At 39.7% G+C, this 18,557-nt stretch overlaps 1 protein-coding gene across 5 annotated transcripts in view; it reads left to right on the top strand.

Moving 5' to 3' along the window:
- The window catches only part of SPHKAP (SPHK1 interactor, AKAP domain containing), a 191,832-nt gene that overhangs the window by 106,413 nt on the left and 66,862 nt on the right, over positions 1 to 18,557 (top strand). The window lies entirely within an intron of this gene.

Raw genomic sequence — 18,557 nt, 5'->3', positions numbered from 1 at the left:
CATGGACAGAGGAGCCTGGCAGGCTACAGTCACGTGGTCACAAAAAGTCAGACATGACTGAGCATGCACATACACACATACATACACATACATACATATATACACACATATGTAGACACACATGAATACATGTTATATGTCAAGTTCTTGTCATAAGATCACAGACTGGAAGAACAGATTTAACACAAAAATGAAAGTGAGAGTAGTAGAGTAAATTCAGTAAAAAGGAAATAGATAAAATAAAGATTGCACTTTGCCTCAGCATATTGCCTGCCCCACAAAATACACACTCACATATTGCAGATGAAAAACCCAACACGTACTCTTTGTTATTATTGTTCCGTGGATAAGTCGTGTCTGACTCTTTGTGACCCCCAACTCTCACATCTGTACGTGACTACTGGAAAAGCCATAGCTTTGAGTATTCAGACTTCTGTCAGCAAAGTGATATCTCTGCTTTTTAATACACTGTCTAGGTTTGTCATAACCTCTCTTCCAAGAAACAAGAGTCTTTTAATTTCAAGGCCGCAGTCACCATCCACAGTGACTTTGGAGCCCAAGAAAATAAAATCAGTTACTGTTTCCACTTTTTCCTCATCTATTTGCATGAAGTCATGGGACCAGACGCCATGATTTTAGTTTTCTGAATGTTGAGGTTTTAGCCAGCTTTTTCACTCTCCTCTTTCACCCTCATCAAGAGACTCTTTAGTTCCTCTTCACTTTCTGCCTTTAGAGTAGCATCATCTGCCTACCTGAGGTTGTTGATATTTCTCCCAGCAGTCTTGACTCTAGCTTGTGATTCACACAGCCTGGCATTTTGCATGATGTACTCTACATAGAAGTTAAATAAGCAGGATGACAGTATGCAGCCTTGATGAAATCCTTTCCCAATTTTGAACCAGCCAGGTATTCTATGTCCAGTTCTAACTGTTGTTTAACATGTATTATGATCCCCATTTATTGAAAGCTATAGTTTATGTATGCAACACTAGAAGAAAAAATATATATAGAAAGTTAGATATATGGGTGTCCATGAGAGAAAGCATGTTATAATATATATAGTAAAATTATATTGTTGCAAAATAAAATCCTTATATCATATACATACTGATAAACAGATAAAGGTATAAAGATACAGATGGAGATAGAGAGATCTGTATCTTTAAATGCATAGATAAATCAATATAGATTCCCTTGGAGAAGGATGTAGAAAGATACAGATTAAGCTATTAAATTTGTTCGCCCCATTGGCAGGTATTGGAAGAAGGAAGACGTGAGAGAAGGTTGAAATGATCAGTTTTACCTTTACATATCTCTTATTATTTTTTGTTTTATTTATTGTAATGACCATATTACCTGTAAAAAATAAAAGCATTTTAAAAATAAATAAAGCTAGATAAGGCGTATCTACCAGACACTCCTCAGGGCTGGGGGAAATTTCAGATTTTCTCAGCTACTTCAGTGTGATACATCAGCACCAATGCTACAACTGAGGGCGGTGGGATCACAGGAGAGGCAAAAGTTATTTCTGGTCAGAGAAGGTGATGGAAAAAGCTACACATCAAAGCAGATGTCTGAGATGTGATTTTGTTTTAAGTCACAGCATGAAAAATAGGAAAACATTAACTGAACAAAGAAGGCAGGAAAGCGAATTTTAGTCGAGTGCAGAAATATGACCAAAGGTAAGCACATATATTTGTACACCAGGCTTAATATACATTAAAGATCGTAATGCATTTTTGAAAGAAAGGATTATTGGACTTTCGTGATTTTAAAACCAAAACTCAATGGCTTTCTAGTTATCTGGCAATTGGTTTTCATCAAAAACAAAGCTCAGAGTAATATTAAAATCCAAAGGACTAAAATATAAAATGCCACAAGCGAGAGAAAAATCTTTGAAACTTTAAGCAATAACAAACATCTTCTAAAGATAACTGAAGAACCTCTGAACTTACCATCTTAAGGTGCTCAAAATATTATGCCAATATATTCTAACTTGGTTTAGTTAACACTCCTAAAATGTGTTTGGTGCCAAAGAGAAAGGTTTCTGTCTCTTTATATGTTTAATAATTCACATTGAAGTTTCAGTGATTATTCATACATGTTTGTAAATAATTCAAGCACAGCCTCTGAATGTGCTCTGCATCACTGTCTTTTTTTTTAAGAAGCAAAACTCTTTTTTTTCAAATGAAATCGTATCTGTCTCCCAATATACATGACAGAGAGAAGAGGGAGATGACTAACTGCTTGTTTAAAGGCCTAGAGCCCTGATTGGAATGAGATTCACTCACAGCTCTCAACTAGAGGCCCTCAGTAACATGACAGATGACCGAATGATGGTCTGTCTCTCTGACATGTACCCGTCTGTCTGAGGGCTAGCTCAGTCCCAGGAGGCCCTGTCAACACTAAGTCAGGATGACTTAATTGGAGCATATGAAATGAGCTACCTCCTCTTTCCCAGATTCCCAACTCCATGTATGCAGTTTGTATACAATTTTACATTTTGTAAGCTTGATATTTAGTTTCTCTCAAGTTTATTTCATCCTGTGATTCCAAGAGTAGATTCATTTTCACTGTGATTGGGAAAGTCCATCAGTAGTCCCAGCAAGTGTCACTGAGTCATTGGGACTCAAATAATTGAGCCTCAGGAGCGCACAAATAGAAAGGGCAAACACTCTCTCCATTTCTTAGCTTTTTAACTCTTGTGCTGAAGGAGAGAAGCCGAAGAATCTTCTGCCCTGAGGCCAAGGTTGCTGAGTCTTTGAACGTACTTTCTGTGGTTTGCACTTTTAAAGTCACATCCACCGAAGCTGAATTTTCAGATTAGGTGATGGAGGTCAATCCTGGATATGTTCACAATAAGGAGAAAGAGCAATGAAACAGGACAGATGGATAAAAAATGAAAGGATGATTAATAGGCAGGATAATAAATGAAAAATACATTTTTACAGTCTCTGAAATATTATCCCTTCAATTTCTTGCCTTGGTTTTTTTTTTTTTTTTTAATTTTTAATTTAAAAAAAAACAGAAATAGCTTTTAAATTAAATCACACTCTGTCCGAAAATATAATTTAGTAAAGAGTTAGGAATTGTCTCTGTATTATCTCTAAAAAAATAGTTTACTAAGTAACTACAGTAAAAATATTAGTGAAAATGTTTTTTAATTGAAGTGTAGTTGATTTGATTTACAATGTTGTATTGGTTTCTGGTGTACAGCAAAGTTATTCAAATTATATATGTATATATGTGTGTATATGCATAGTTTTTATATATTCTTTTTCATATTCTTTTCTGTTATGGTTTATCACAGGATGTTGAATATAGTTCCCCGTACTACACAGTAGGACCTTATTGTTTATCCGTTATATATATGATAGTTTGCATCTGCTAATCCCAAACTCCCAGTCCACTCCCCACTACCAACCACGTGTCTGTCTGCTGTTGTTAGTCACTAAGTCATGTCTGACTCATTGTGGCCCCATGGACTGCAGCACGCCAGGCTCCCCTGTCCTTCACTATCTCCCAGAGTTTGCTCAAACTCATGTCCATTGAGTTGGTGATGCCATCCAACCGTCTCACGTCACCCCCTTCTCCTTTTGCCCTCAGTCTTTCACAGCATCAGGGTCTTTTCCAGTGAGTTGACTCTTCGCATCCAGTGGCCAAAGTACTGGAGCTTCAGCATCAATTCTTCCAGTGAATATTCAGGGTTATTTCCTTTAGGATGGACTGGTTTGATCTCCTTGCAGTCCAAGGGACTCTCAAGAGTCTTCTCCAACACCACAGTTCAAAAGGCTCAATTCTTCTGCCCTCAGCCTTCTTTATGGTCCAACTCTCACATCCATACATGACTACTGGAAAAACCATAGCTTTGATTATATGGACTTTTGTCAGCAAAGTGATGTCTTTTGCTTTTTAATACACTGTCTAGGTTTGTCATAGCTTTTCTTCCAAGGAGCAAGCGTTTTCTAATTTTGTGGCTGCAGTTTGTTTCAATGGGTGCTTAAAAACAAGAGGTGAAATTTTAAGAGATTACCTTCTCTGGTCAGTTTGTGTTCAAATGAGAATTGATCAAGGAAAAATGGATGCTCCTGTGGCTCCAGAGAGCTCTGCTACTGCTGCTGCTAAGTCGCTTCAGTCGTGTCCGACTCTGTGTGACCCCATAGACGGCAGCCCACAAGGCTCCCCGGTCCCTGGGATTCTCCAGGCAAGAACACCGGAGTGGGTTGCCATTTCCTTCTTCAGTACCAGAGAGCTCTACTAGTTGAGAAACATGTTCTCTTTTGCATGGATGCAGAAATGCGCATGATTTCTCTCTGTCAGAGCAACGTGCAACCTAGAAACTAGAAACAATGTGCTCATCACAGCCCTGGGATCTGCATCTACGGCCCCCACACAATGTGCGGCTCAGGGCGGCACCAACCGGCCTGAAAGGCATCTTCTCTGGAAGGTGAAGGGAACTTTGCGTGGGTGGATTCCACCAGCTTGACTGTGCCTTAAACGGGAACAGAGGGTAATTGTACAACCTTATTATTAGAAGAGGATACATTTCCAAGAGACACAAATAAACATGTTATAGAAAATCAATTACCTTGTGTCAGGGTGAAACCCACAGGAGAGAGATAAGAGTGGAAAGTGCCAAAAAGATGCAACCTCTGGCTAATGATGAGGTCAGGCGTGATGGGATCCCAAGCCTGGAGTTTCTGAACACAGGCATATTTCAACTGCAGGATAATGCCCATTTCATTGAAAATCAATCGGAGACCAAAGTTAAGAGAAAATATGAAACAAACAAACAAAAAACCGCTTGGAGCTTCTCTGGCTTTTATTTAATTGCCTGATTATTAGGGGGGAAAAAGTTAAGCATAATTCTTTCCTACTTTCTTGTACTGCTACAGGTTTTTGTTTTGTTCTTCCCTGGTGGCAAACAATAAAGAATCTGCCTGCAGTGTAGGAGACCTGGGTTTGATCCCTGGGTCAGGAAAATTCCTTTGAGAAGGGAATGGCTACCCACTCCGGTATTCTTTTTTCTTTTTTAAAATTAAATTATTTATTTTAATTGGAGGCTAATTACTTTACAAGGGGTTCCCTGGTAGCTCAGAGGTTAAAGCGTCTGCCTGCAATGTGGGAGACCTGGGTTCAGTCCCTGGGTTGGGAAGATCCCCTGGAGAAGGAAATGGCAACCCACTCCAGTATTCTTGCCTGGAGAATCCCATGGACGGAGCAGCCTGGTGAGCTATAGTCCATGGGTTCACAAAGAGTTGGACACGACTGAGCAACTTCAGTACTTTACAATATTGTGTTGATTTTTGCCATACATTGACATGCATCCGGAGAAGGCAATGGCACCCCACTCCAGTACTCTTGCCTGGAAAATCCCATGGATGGAGGAGCCTGGTAGGCTGCAGTCCATGGGGTCACGAAGAGTCAGACATGACTGAGCGACTTCCCTTTCACTTTTCACTTCCATGCATTGGAGAAGGAAATGGCAACCCACTCCAGTGTTCTTGCCTGGAAAATCTCAGGGACGGGGGAGCCTGGTGGCTGCCGTCTATGGGGTCACACAGAGTCGGACACGACTGAAGTGACTTAGCAGCAGCAGCAGCAGACATGCATCAGCCATGGGTGTACATGTGTCCCCTATCCTGAACCCGTCTTCCACCTCTCTCCTCATCCCATCTAATGAGGTGGATAAAATGAGCCTATTATACAGAGTGAAGTAAGTCAGAAAGAAAAACACCAATACAGTATATTAACGCATATATATGGAATTTAGAAAGATGGTAACAATGACCCTATAGGCAAGAGAGCAAAAGAGACACAGATATAAAGAATAAATTTTTGGACTCTGTGGGAGAAGGCACGGGTGGGATGATTTGAGAGAATAGCATTGAAACATGTATATTAACATGTGTGAAATAGATCATCAGTCCAAGTTTGATGCATGAAATAGGGCACTCAAAACCATTCCAGTATTCTTGCCTGGAGAATTCCATGGACAGAGAAGCCTGGTGGCCTAAGGTCACAAAGAGTTGGACACAACTGAGCCACTAACACTTTCACTTTAGCACCTAACGGCATATTTAAGTCACTATAAATTATTCCCTTCCAGTGTAAAAGGTGGGTTTCAACTGGTGGCTCGCTCACTGATGCAAAACCCACCTGCCAATGCAGGAGACTGGTTCGATTCCTGGGTCAGGAAAATCCCCTGGAGGAGGAAATGGCAATCCACTCCAGTATTCTTGCCTGGGAGATTTCCATGGACAGAGGAGCCCAGTAGGCTACAGTCCATGAGGTCGCAAAGAGTCGGTCACGACTTAGGGACTAAACAGCAACAAAATGTAAACAGGAGCCTCCGGGGATAAAGGATGCTTTTTGAAGTTTCACCTCTCTGCTCTTTAGCCCATCCTTCATGGGTCATTCTGACTCAAAGTCTTTACAGAAACTATTCACACTTCTCCAGACTCTCTATTCCCTACTTTGGTGACTAATAGCTCTTTTCATCACAGCTCATCTTACTCAGCATCTCTCTGAAAGGCTTCTGGAACTCTAAGGGCTGGAACTGTATCATCTTCTACACCCTGGTATCATCACCCAGTACTATTCTTGGTACTTAGGTGACTCACAATAAGAATGTTGAGTGCAGGCAAGGAAGTCACCTCTATAGTCCAGGGTTGGTTTTCTTGGGAGCAGATTCCTCCTGAGTGTGCCCCAGAGGCAGCCTCGCCACAAATGCGAAGGGGTTTCCTTCTTCAATTTAATATAATGCTTCTCTTCAGAAAACTATTATAATAACCCTACAACTGCACTGTAACTAGAAAGTAAATGGTACCCCTTGGCCTCTTGAAATTATACTACAAAGCACACTGACACAACCATACCAGCTGTCTTAGCAAGAATCCCAAACAAAATCATTAAATAACTGGAAACTTGCTGCCAGGAATTAGAATCCTCCTTTGACCCTATATCATCTTTTAGCAGTTACCTTCTATACTCTCATTTATAGCCAAACATATTAAAATAGTTTAGACTCATCTCTTTGGCCCTCAGCACTCCATGGAAACTGTTCTTTGCCAAGTTTATTAAGGGCCAATAGACCCTTTTTGATGTCTACCTTTTTTTTTAATTGCTTATCATTTGTTTCCTTTCTGTTGAAGTGTAATTGCTTTACAATGTTGTTAGTCTGTGCTGTACAGTGAAGTGAATCAGCTGTGTGTGTGCATTTATATGCTCCCTCTTGGACCTCCCTCCCACCTCCCTCTCATCCCACCCATCTAGGTCCTTACAGAGCACCACGCTGAGCTTCCTGTGCTTCTGAACACTTGGCAGCATTGGTAGCTCTTCTCCTGAATGAGTGTCTAAGACTGTGAAAGAGCTGAGATTTTGCCCTACTTTCAAGCTGACTGTTGCTGTTAGGTGAATGCTTGGAAAAGACATGAGATTTCTGGGTCAGAGAAAAAGTTCTTTATTACGCACAGCACAGCAGTAGCCAGAGTCAGTATGTTTGAGTCAATCTCCCTTGCCTCCCAAGAACCATGGGGATGACTCAGGTGCGTCCCAGGCGTATGTCATGCATACAGTGAGTTTGCATTGCAACGAAGGAATGCTGAGTATGCAGCATCTACTGATTTTATAATGAACCAGGAGCGACTGTACTCTGTTGGTGGGGAAGGAAGAAATTAATTTCATCCTTTAAGACTGCTTTCTGCAGGCACAAGGCCGAGAAATGGCCTCGGAAAGAGAATTCAGACCTTGCATTTTTGGTGTACCCAGCAAGGACAGAGATGCTCAGGGCTCATGGTAGATAGCCTCTGCTCTGCCACCAATGTCTTCCCTCAAGCCCTGCAGCCCCACATTCTCCTGGTTTTCTGGTTACCTCTCTGGGTACCCGTGTCCTCTGTCTGTTCTCTTACTCTGCCCGTATGTGAGCATTTTAATAAATTTTGTGTTGGCTCCTCCTCTCTTCTTGTTCTACATGCTCTTTCTCTTCATAATCTTGTGCTTTAATTCACATCTGTATCAGGAAACACGACCTCAAATACCTAAAGAGGTGAAGCAGGTAATGAAATGAGTGACACACACCAGGAAGAAAGCCAGTATCTGCCAGAAACAGAATCATCTGCCATTCATTTTTACTGAACAAAGACAAAAATACCTAACATAGTATGGATGGATACTGAAAATAATTTTAAAGCCAACATTTAAACTATATACTCTAAAAAATAGAAACGTCCCATTATTACATTTTATGTGTTGTAAGTTAGTAGAACTTGTTCTGAAACTTAAAAAAAAAAAACAAATATGTGAAGCCTTTTCTTCTACACACCATGTCAATAGCAGGTGTTTTTTATTTCAGTTTATTCAATTTGTAATATCAAATTCAGTCATGGTTCCTCTAGCCGGGTGTGATATTTACTTTTATTGCTTTCCATAGTGGAAAACAAGTGTTCCCAGACATAAATATATAGACCTGTAAATTTTTGTATTTCAGACGTCTCCCAGATGGAATTACTGTGTCCCAATGTCATCACTTTTAGATGCTAGTACTTAATGATTTTTACGATCCTATATTTCAGTGGTATCCAACAGTAGTTCTCACTTCACAAGTGGAAATATTAAGAGAAACTGAGCAGTGTTAATTAATTTTACTTGCAGTTTAACATCAACCAGAGAAATCTTTTTAAACATCAGACTTCAAAACCATAGTGTGGAGTATGTGGTTCCATTTCATTAGGGAGACTGACTTTAGCATATAAAAGTGGACCAGGTAATTTCTTCCCAAATTGTATCTCCAAACACATCATCTCAGGATTACTAGAGCAGTGAAATCATGCATTTTAATAGCTATTCAGTGATTAGGTGAGTTATACGGGCAACTTCAATGGCCAGATCCTTAATGCAGTCAAGGTTCCATGAATAAGTCAATGTTTTGAACAGTTAAAACTCTGCTCAGTATTTTGTCATATGAAGCTATTAAAAAACTATGTCTTACTACCTGTCCAGTTCATCCAGAAATCTCACTTTGACTCAAGCTGTAGGAGTTTATTGAGTTAATGGAGTTAACTACAATGTTCATAGTATTGTTTAGTATTAACATTTTAACCGAAACAAATACTAGTTCATAATGTACTTCATGAACTAAAATTCTACATTCTTGAAAAATATTACCACCCTGTATATATGTTAGTTCCCTAATGTCTAACTTTAATACCAACCACAGCAGCAATACCACTCAACCAATTTTGACCAGTCTACAATAAGTTATTCGACTTCTCTCAGTAAAGTAGCTCATTTCTTGATATTATGCCATGAGGGACACTATATCCAAAAGTTCTCAGTAAAATCAAAATCATCAAAATACCAAGAACAAATATAAATAACTGGCTGATACTACATAGACAGATAGATAAATATAATTTATAGATAGACAGGAATCAATCTGTGCTTTGAGCAGAGGCCACAAATAACATTTTCCATGTAAAGTATACAGTAAAATCTTAATAGTAGCTTCAGTATGCCAAGCAACATTATTTCCAGCCAGACTTTTACTTGTAAAACTTGTTTCTGTTCAGAACACATGATTTCTGTTATACTCAATAGACTTTGTTTAATAAGCCTGTCATCTGTAAAAAGCAATTGCACAGACAAATTATTTCCCCTAATGCATAACTAATTCCACAGGAGCATCAGTTATTTTACTCACATCCAAAACAAATGCTTTTACATTTTCAGTCCTTTTCAGCAGATCACCAGTTGTTTCACCATACATCTTTTCTCTATACCTGTGTGGTTCTTTATGATCAATGATTTCATAATATTATTTTATGATTTTGTCTTGTTTCTTTTGAACACAGATACACTTTGCGTATCAAACATGTGGATCTAGCACTCACTTTCACAAAGAAATAGGCTTACTACCATTTTTCTTTAAACTCACGGTCTTGGCATTTTTATTTCCCCACTGGGGTACAGAGACATATTTCTCTGTTCTTAAAAAAATGACCAATGCAGAAACCAATGACATGACAATTACCATGCAACTTCAGAGTCCAGAATACAATAGGAACTGGTGGAGGACTTGACACACTTAAAACGATCTGGGGACAGTGGTCATATGGAAATGAAGGTTTTTGTCCCAGAGTTTCTCTAGAGGTTGGAAACTCAGAACTTTTATGAAAGATCACTCAATTGTTTAATGTTACCTTGATTTTACTTAAAACACTACCTATGCACACTGCATATTTTCTAGACTGGATATCAACTGATTTTGGAGTGAAAATGTCAGTTTGCAACATGTGAAAGGAATTGAGTGATACTTACTGTCTCAGGGCTAAACAGGCTGGAGTCTAGATTCGGTCACTATAAGATCCATTAGTTTTTCAAGGAAAGGAATTTTTTGTGGGCTTCCCTTGTGGCCCAGCTGGTGAAGAATCTGCCTGCGATGTGGTAGACCTGGGTTCAATCCCTGGGTTGGGAAGATCCTCTGGAGAAGGGAAAGGCTACCCACTCCAGTTTTCTGGCCTGGAGAATTCCATGGACTGTATAGTCCATGGAGTTGCAAAGAGTTGCAAAGGGTGCATGTAGATGCTACAGCTAATGCTCTTTTCCAAGAAAATCCATGTCCTGAATATTCAGAGTATAAATGCATGTGTTAGTAGCTCATTCATATCCAGTTCTTTGAGACTGCCATGGACTATATAGCTCACAAGGTTCTTCTGTCCACGGAATTCTCCAGTCAAGAATAGTGGAGTGGGTTGCCATTCCCTTCTCCAGGGGATCTTCCCATCCCAGGGATTGAACCCAGATCTCCTAAATTACAGGAGTATAATTACCTTGGTCCAAATATCACCCTGATGTTGGGAAAGATTGAAGGCAGGAGGAGAAACGGGCAACAGAGGATGAGATGGTTGCTTGGTCAGTAGACATAAGTATGACAAACTCTGGGAGATAGTGAAGGACAGGAAAGCCTAGCATGCCGCAGTCCATAGGGTCTCAGAGTCGGACACACACATCATATTTGAAGCACATACATGAAAATGGAGAACTTCAAGATTCCACAAAAGTTGTCCAAGTCTAGTGCTAAATCCAGTGTGGTTAATGAAGCCTCCTGCTTCAACCTGGGCTCTGCCCTTAGAGATGAGGCCCCTGCCTTCCCCTCTTATGGGCTGCTCTTGGTGGTGTCTCTTCGTCCCTTGGTCCTTTCTGCATCAACCATCAAACTCAGAATACTTCCTGAGAGCTGTCACCCTCTCCTTGGGGAATACTTCTCCCAAGCTCTGCCATCCATATTGGCTCCTACTTCAAGCTCTTTGAGATTAACCAAATCACAGTTGAGATTGACAAGAGATGCCTTGAGAAGAAAAAAATTCTCAGCAACCATCATGGCTTCAATCATAAATATATTAAAGACCTGGAAGTAAGTATCACATTCCAGTCACTAACTCATGGTTTTTTTTAAAAAGACCATCTTAGACTGCTAGAATGAAATGTTGACAGTATATGCAATTTTTAATTGAACTGGAACCCTTAGCAGTCTATCCAATTCATCTTTTAAAAGCAACATAGTAAAAAATATATATATATAATATAGTATGTCACACAACATATGTAACATCATATATAATTATGATAGAGCATATAGTAAATACTATGTTAAAAAGATAATATAACATGGTACAGACCTCTAAGACAGACTGCTTGCGAATGAACCCTACCACTCAGCAGCTCTGTGACTCTGCACAAGTAACTTAACTTTTCTGTGTCTTAGATTCCTGACATGAGAATCATAATGGCATCTTTATAGGATTTTTATGAGCACCAAATGTCTGCCTGAGAAGATGCATAATGAAAGTATCTGCTATCACATTACTTCTGAAGGTCTAAAATGAGCACCTGTATGTGTGCATGCTAAGTTGCTTCAGCTATGTGCGACTCTTTGGGACCCTACAGACTGTAGCCCACCAGGCTCCTCTGTCCATGGGATTCTCCAGGCAAGAATACTGGAGTGGGTTGGAACTTCCTTCTCCAGGGGACCTTCCTGAACCAGGCATTGAACCCATATCTCTTATGTCTCCTGTATAAATTGCCTGAAAACTTTTTCTAATTAATTTATGTCTAACTATTAATGTTTGAATTTCTGTAGACATTTAATTAACCTTCTCCCTAAGGACTGTATCTATAATCAAAAAGGAAAACAGAAATCTTCGATGGGAACAGTTCATCCCAAGGCCTCATATTATGTTGAATTGAAGTGGCAAGAGTGGACATCCTTGTTTCATTCCTGATCTTAAAGGAAATGCTTTCAGCTTTTCACCATTGCGTATGATGCGGTCTGTATGTTTGCCATATATGGTCTTTATTATGTAGAGGTGTGTTTCCTCTATACCCACTCTGTTGAGAGTTTTTAATCCTAAGTGGATATTGTTGTTTTTCAGTCACTCAGTTATATCCAACCTGACTCTTTGCAACTCCATGGACTGCAGCATGCCAGGCTTCCCTGTCCATCACCAATTTCCGGAGTTTGCTCAAATTCACATCTGTTGAGTTAATGATGCCATCTAACTATCCCATTCTCCAATGCCCCCGTCTCCGCCTGTCCTCAGTCTTTCCCAGATCCAGGTCTTTTCCAGTGAGTCAGTTCTTCACATCAGGTCACCAAAGTATTGCAGCTTCAGCTTTAACATCACTCCTTCCAATGAATATTCAAGGTTGATTTCCTTTAGGATTGACTGCTTGGATCTCCTTGCTGTCCAAGGGACTCTCAAAGAGTCTTCTCCAATACCTCAGTTTGAAAGCATCAATTCTTTAGTGCTCAGCCTTCTTTATAGTCCAGTTCTCACATCCATACTTGACTACTGGAAAAAGCATAGCTTTGACTATACAGAACTTTGTCGGCAAAGTGTTGTCCCTGCTTTTTAATATGGTGCCTAGGTTTGTCATAGCTTTTCTTCCAAGGAGCAGGCGTCTTTTAATATCATGGCTGCAGTTACCATTCACAGTGATTTTGGAGCCCAAAAAAATGAAGTCTGTCACTGTTTCGATTGTTTCCCCATCTATTTGCCATTAAGTGATGGGACCAGATGCCATGATCTTAGTTTTTTGAATGTTGACTTTTAAGCCAGCTTTTTCATTCTCCTCTTTCATCTTCATCAAGAGACTCTTTAGTTCCTCTTCGCTTTCTGCCATAAGGGTGGTGTCGTCTGAATATCTGAGGTTATTGATATTTCTCCCGGAAATTTTGATTCTGGTTTGTGCTTCATCCAGCCTGCCATTACTCATGATGTACTCTGCATATAAGTTAAATAAGCAAGGTGACAATATACAGTCTTGACATACTCCTTTCCCGATTTGGAACCAGTTTATTGTTTCATGCAGAGTTCTAACTGTTGCTTCTTGACCTGCATACAGGTTTCTCAGGAGGCAGGTAAAGTGGTCTGGTATCCCAATCTCTTTGAGTGGATATTAACTAATGCCAAAAACTTTTTCCACATCTTTTGAGATCATATGATTTTTATTCTTAAATGTGTTAATTTGGTATATTGTGTTGATATCAATAGGCTTGTGGTCAGCATGCAGTTAACATCTTCTTCTACCTGGTAGGGCTTTTAGTGTCTGCAAAACAACACAAGAATATGGTTCAGGATGTTATCTGTAACCCTTGAGGAGAAAGTAAAGGTCTTTCACTTTGTTTTATGATTAAACTATTATTATTTTATCTTGCTTGACTGTTTTCCTTTGTTTCTGCATTTTTTCAGTTTTCTGATTAAATTTGCTCTTTGAAACTCTGAAAAGCCTAAAAGCCTGAAGGTTTTCTACAAACAGGATGCAGGTCACAAGGAGGTGGGTGGTTCCTGCTTGGTTTCTGCAAGATAAAATTTACCATCAATTCCATATAGGAATACCTGAAAGCTGTTTGCTATATTTTAAGTTTCACATAATCAAAAAGCAAGAATTGGAGGATAAGGTAACAAATAATGAGCTCATGTTTCAGACTCTGTTTTTCAGAGAATCTTTTTCCTCTCAATCAGCCTTTGCATTCCCTGGATGGAATATTTAGCCAGCACATGCAGTTTCTTCTTCAACATCATGACTGCAATTCAGTCTTGCCGCCTGTATAAGTCAGTTAACAAAATGATTGGGGAAGATGATTTTTTTCAGCCACATTAAAAAATTACAAAAGTGAATAAGCAGGGGATAAAAGACAGTCACCCTGGAAAAGAGTTTGGCCTCTTCTTAGAAGTTAAACATACACTTACCACAAAACCAAGTAATCCCATTCATAGGTATTGCCCAAATTGAATGAAAACTTATATTTATATGAAAACCTGTAGTCAATGACTAAGCAGATGAATAGATAAACCATGATACATCTAAACAATAGCATACTATCCAGCAATAAAGAGAAACAAACAGTAAATGGAGCACACACAGCATGGAGAAATCTCAAATGCAGCTTGCTGAGCGGAAGAACCTACTCTTAAATGATTATGTTGTTGTCATTGTTGTTCAGTTGCTAAGTCGTGACTAACTCTTTGCAACCCCGTGGACTGCAGCATGCCAGGCTACCCTGTCCTTCACTACTTCCTAAAGTTTGCTCAAACTCATGTCCCTTGAGTGGGTGATGCCATCCAACCATCTCATCCTCTGTGGCCCCCTTCTGCTCCTGCCCTCGATCTTTCCCAGCATCAGGGTTTTTTCCAAATCAGCTCTTCCCATCAGGTATATAAATGGTTATATACTATATGATTCCACTATCACAACATTTTAGAAAAGGCAGTACTATAGGAATGAACAACAGGTCAGTGATTGTAAGGATTAAGGAGGGAAAGATGGTCTGCCTATAAAAGAGCAGCACAGGAGAATTCTTTGGGGATGTTGAAAGTGTTCTATATCTTCTCATGGTTACAGGAATGTATGCATGTGTAAGACTGCATAGATATGTACACCCAAAAAAGTGAACTTTATTATCTGTAAATTTTACTCTACATAAATTTAAGAGCTAAGAAAGTAAATAAGCAGACCCTTCTAATAGGGAGGTGATGAACTACTGAAAGAAACCCCTTCATTTATTCACGTGAGTGCTACATAGGAGTTCTTAAAAACAAATGCGAAGAGGGACACAGCACTTCGGAAAATCTGCAAGTGGAGGTATTGAAGGTAGCATATTAGTTCAAGTCTGAATGGATGTTCTGATGAGGGGGTGGGGAACAGAGCAGAGGTAACATCTCCCCATTCCCGCAGTGCTAAAGGTGTGAGAGTAAGTACAGAGGGAAGACGACTCTGGGCATATTCAGCAAACAACATCGGTGGCATTTGCCTGGAGCTTAGAGAACAGGGTCGACAAGCGAAGTGCACTGAAATGATGGTGCCTACCTTGCCCGGGGGTGGTGAGGTTTAAATGATATAATGCAAGTACAGTGGTATAATATATGTGAAGATTAAAGGGTGTAAAATGTAACATAATGTCTGTATAATGTATGGTTAAGCACTTAAGACATGGAGTGACTCATAGCACTTACTGAGGTTTTTCTAGACATTAAAGGAAAATGGAAGTTTCTTAGGCTGGGAGGGGCAGGACACAGAATGGTCTAGATCTGAGGGAGCTACTGTTGGTGATCCTAATTAAAGGCTTTTGCTCCTGGTTACAGAGAAATGTTCTGAATCGGGCAATGGCAGCAAGAACAAAACAGAATGTAGACTCATGTCTGCAACTCTAGATGTTCAAGGAATGAAACTAAATGAAACTAATTTTTAATCTGATCTTTAGAATTGTGGAGTGGCGTAGAGCTCAGGGGAAAGAAACTGCCACAGAGTGGTCTTTCCAAAACAGAAACATGATGTCATAGAATAAATGTGTCCTTCCAGAATTTATGTGTTGAAATCCTATCACCACAGTGTGACAGCAGCCTTAGGAGGTGGGGCCTTTGGGAGGTGATTAAGATCTGATAAAATCATGAATGTGAAGTCCTTCTGCATGGGATTAATGCACTTAAAGACCCTCTGCCTTGTGAGGGTGCAATGAGAAGTTAGCAGTCTGTAATCTGGAAGGGGGTTCTTATCAGAGTCTGGCCATTGTGCCCCCCTAATCTCACACTTCCAGCCTCCAGAACTGCAAGAAATATAATAGATTTCTCTTGTTGATAAACTATCCAGTTTACAGTTTTTGTTACAGTTTCGACAAGCTAAGATATAGTTGAAAGTGAAAGTATTAGTCACTCAGTCATGTTCAACTCTTTGCCACTCCATGAACTGTAGCCCACCAGGCTCCTCTGCCTGTGGGATTTTCTAGGCAAAAATGGTGGAGTGGGTTGCCATTTCCTCCTCCAGGAGATCTTACCAACCTAGGGACTGAACCTGGTTCTCCTGCATTACAAACAAAGATATAGTTATGTCTCCTCTTATCTGGGAGTCTTTCTCTTTACTGCTGTTCCATTGCATTCAAGATAAAGACAAAGTCTTTAAAATTCCCTCCAAATCCCACATACTCCAAAACCTTATTCCTCTGGCCTCAGAGTGTCCCATTTATCTGCTCACTCCCTACATTCCACCAATCTTCCTTACCACTTCTTAAATGCACTATTTTTAAAAACTTGACATGTGTTACTTGTCTATCCGGAATCCTCTCCCAGCTTACCACCTTTCCACTCATCTTCCATCTATGCCTTGACCTCACCTCTAAGACTTTCAGATCTTCCTTCAAACTTCACCTCCTCAGGAAGCCTTGCCCTCCCTCCTTTATCTGTTCAGTATCATCTGGCACACAATCTGTGGGCTCTTCCTTGCAGTTTTCATTTCACAGTTATTACTTTCATAGGGACTCAAATATTTTCTCAAGGGATGAATGAAACGTCTCATAAGTTTGAACTTCAAATTGTTCTTGTTCAGTTGCTCAGTCATGTCCAACTCTTTGTGACCCCATAAACTGCTACACGCCAGGCTTCCCTGTCCTTCACCATCTCCCAGAGCTTGCTCAAACTCATGACCATCAAGTCAGTGATGCTCTCTAACCATCTCATCCTCTGTCCTCCACTTCTCCTCCTATCTTCAATCTTTCCCAGCATCGGAGTCTTTTCCAATGAGTCAGCTGTTCACATCAAGTGGCTAAAGTATTGGAGCTTCAGCATCAGTCCTTCCAATGAATATTCAGGATTGATTTCTTTTAGGGATGGACTGGTTGGATCTCCTTGCAGTCCAGGGGACTCTCAAGAGTCTTCTCCAACACCACAGTTCAAAAGCATCAATTCCTCGATGCTCAGCCTTCTTTATGGTCCAGCTCTCACATCCATACATGACCACTGGAAAAGCTATAACTTTGACTATACAGACAAAGTAATAATTGGCAAAGTAATGCCTATTTTTTAATATGCTGTCTAGGTTGGTCATAGCTTTTCATCCATGGAGCTATCCATCATAGTCTTTTACTATCATGGCTGCAGTCACCATCTACAGTGATTTTGGAGCCCAAGAAAATTAAGTCTGTCACTGTTTACATTGTTTCTTCAATGGATTGTAAATCTTCAATTTACAATCAAGATGCCATGATTTTTGTTTTTTGATTGTCGAGTTTTAAGCCAGCTTTTTCACTCTCTTCTTTCACCTTCATCAAGAGGTTCTTTAGTTCCTCTTTGCTTTCTGCCATAAGGCTGGTGTCATCTGCATATCTGAGGTTATTGATATATCTCCTGGCAATCTTGACTCCAGCTTATTCTTCAGATACACAGGTGGAAATGGAGGAACACTGGGAAAGGATACAGTTTGAATGAGACAACTTTGCTTTGCATTTGAGAATTTTTTGCCTACTAGCTCAATAAAAATAATGTACAATCAGTGATACATGTCAAGGTGTTTTGAGTCAATAATAGGTGTTACATGAATAAAAAGACTTATTTAATATTTATTTCCTATGGCAAGATTTCTAGTATACTTTCCAATAGTATTCTCTTTAAAGATAATCTAGAATACTTGTGAAGAACATCTGAACATTTTCTGCATGTATGGTATATAAGATAATTTTAAAGAAAAAAGTAGAATGTCAAGCCGAGTCAATTTCTACTTTCAATCATGCCTTCCTTCCTAATCGTACAGTGGCGTTTGAGAATGTATGCCTCTGTCAGATACAGATATTTGATGCAACTGCCTCAGTCCACTGAACAAGTCAGACGTGCTTTTGAGCACTGATGATTTATGACTTATTTCTTTCTTAACCATGGGAGCCATTCTAAGCTACTCTCAGAAATACTACTAGACCAGCCCATCTTAAAACTATTCCTGGACATTCACACATACAGTCTTTCAAAGTAAATGAGGCCCCTATAGTGTGAGCTGCAGGGAATATGAAGGTAATTATGCCTCCTTCTACTTGAAAGCTGCCTGACAATTGGCTTAAAAGTACACTTGCCAATACTTCATAAGCAAGTTTTTATTCACTGTTTACTCCCTGTGCAAATATGATTTCCTGTGGCTCATGCTCATATGTAATAAAGATCAGAGATATTATCTTTTATTTATTTTACTCTCCTCACATTTAAAGGGAAAAACAAACATTTAAAGACCTCTTAAGT

Source organism: Bos indicus, chromosome 2, assembly GCF_029378745.1.
Source record: "Bos indicus isolate NIAB-ARS_2022 breed Sahiwal x Tharparkar chromosome 2, NIAB-ARS_B.indTharparkar_mat_pri_1.0, whole genome shotgun sequence".
Lineage (NCBI taxonomy): Eukaryota > Metazoa > Chordata > Mammalia > Artiodactyla > Bovidae > Bos > Bos indicus.
Note: the sequence above shows the minus strand (reverse complement) of the source record. Positions and strands in the feature narration are given on the sequence as shown.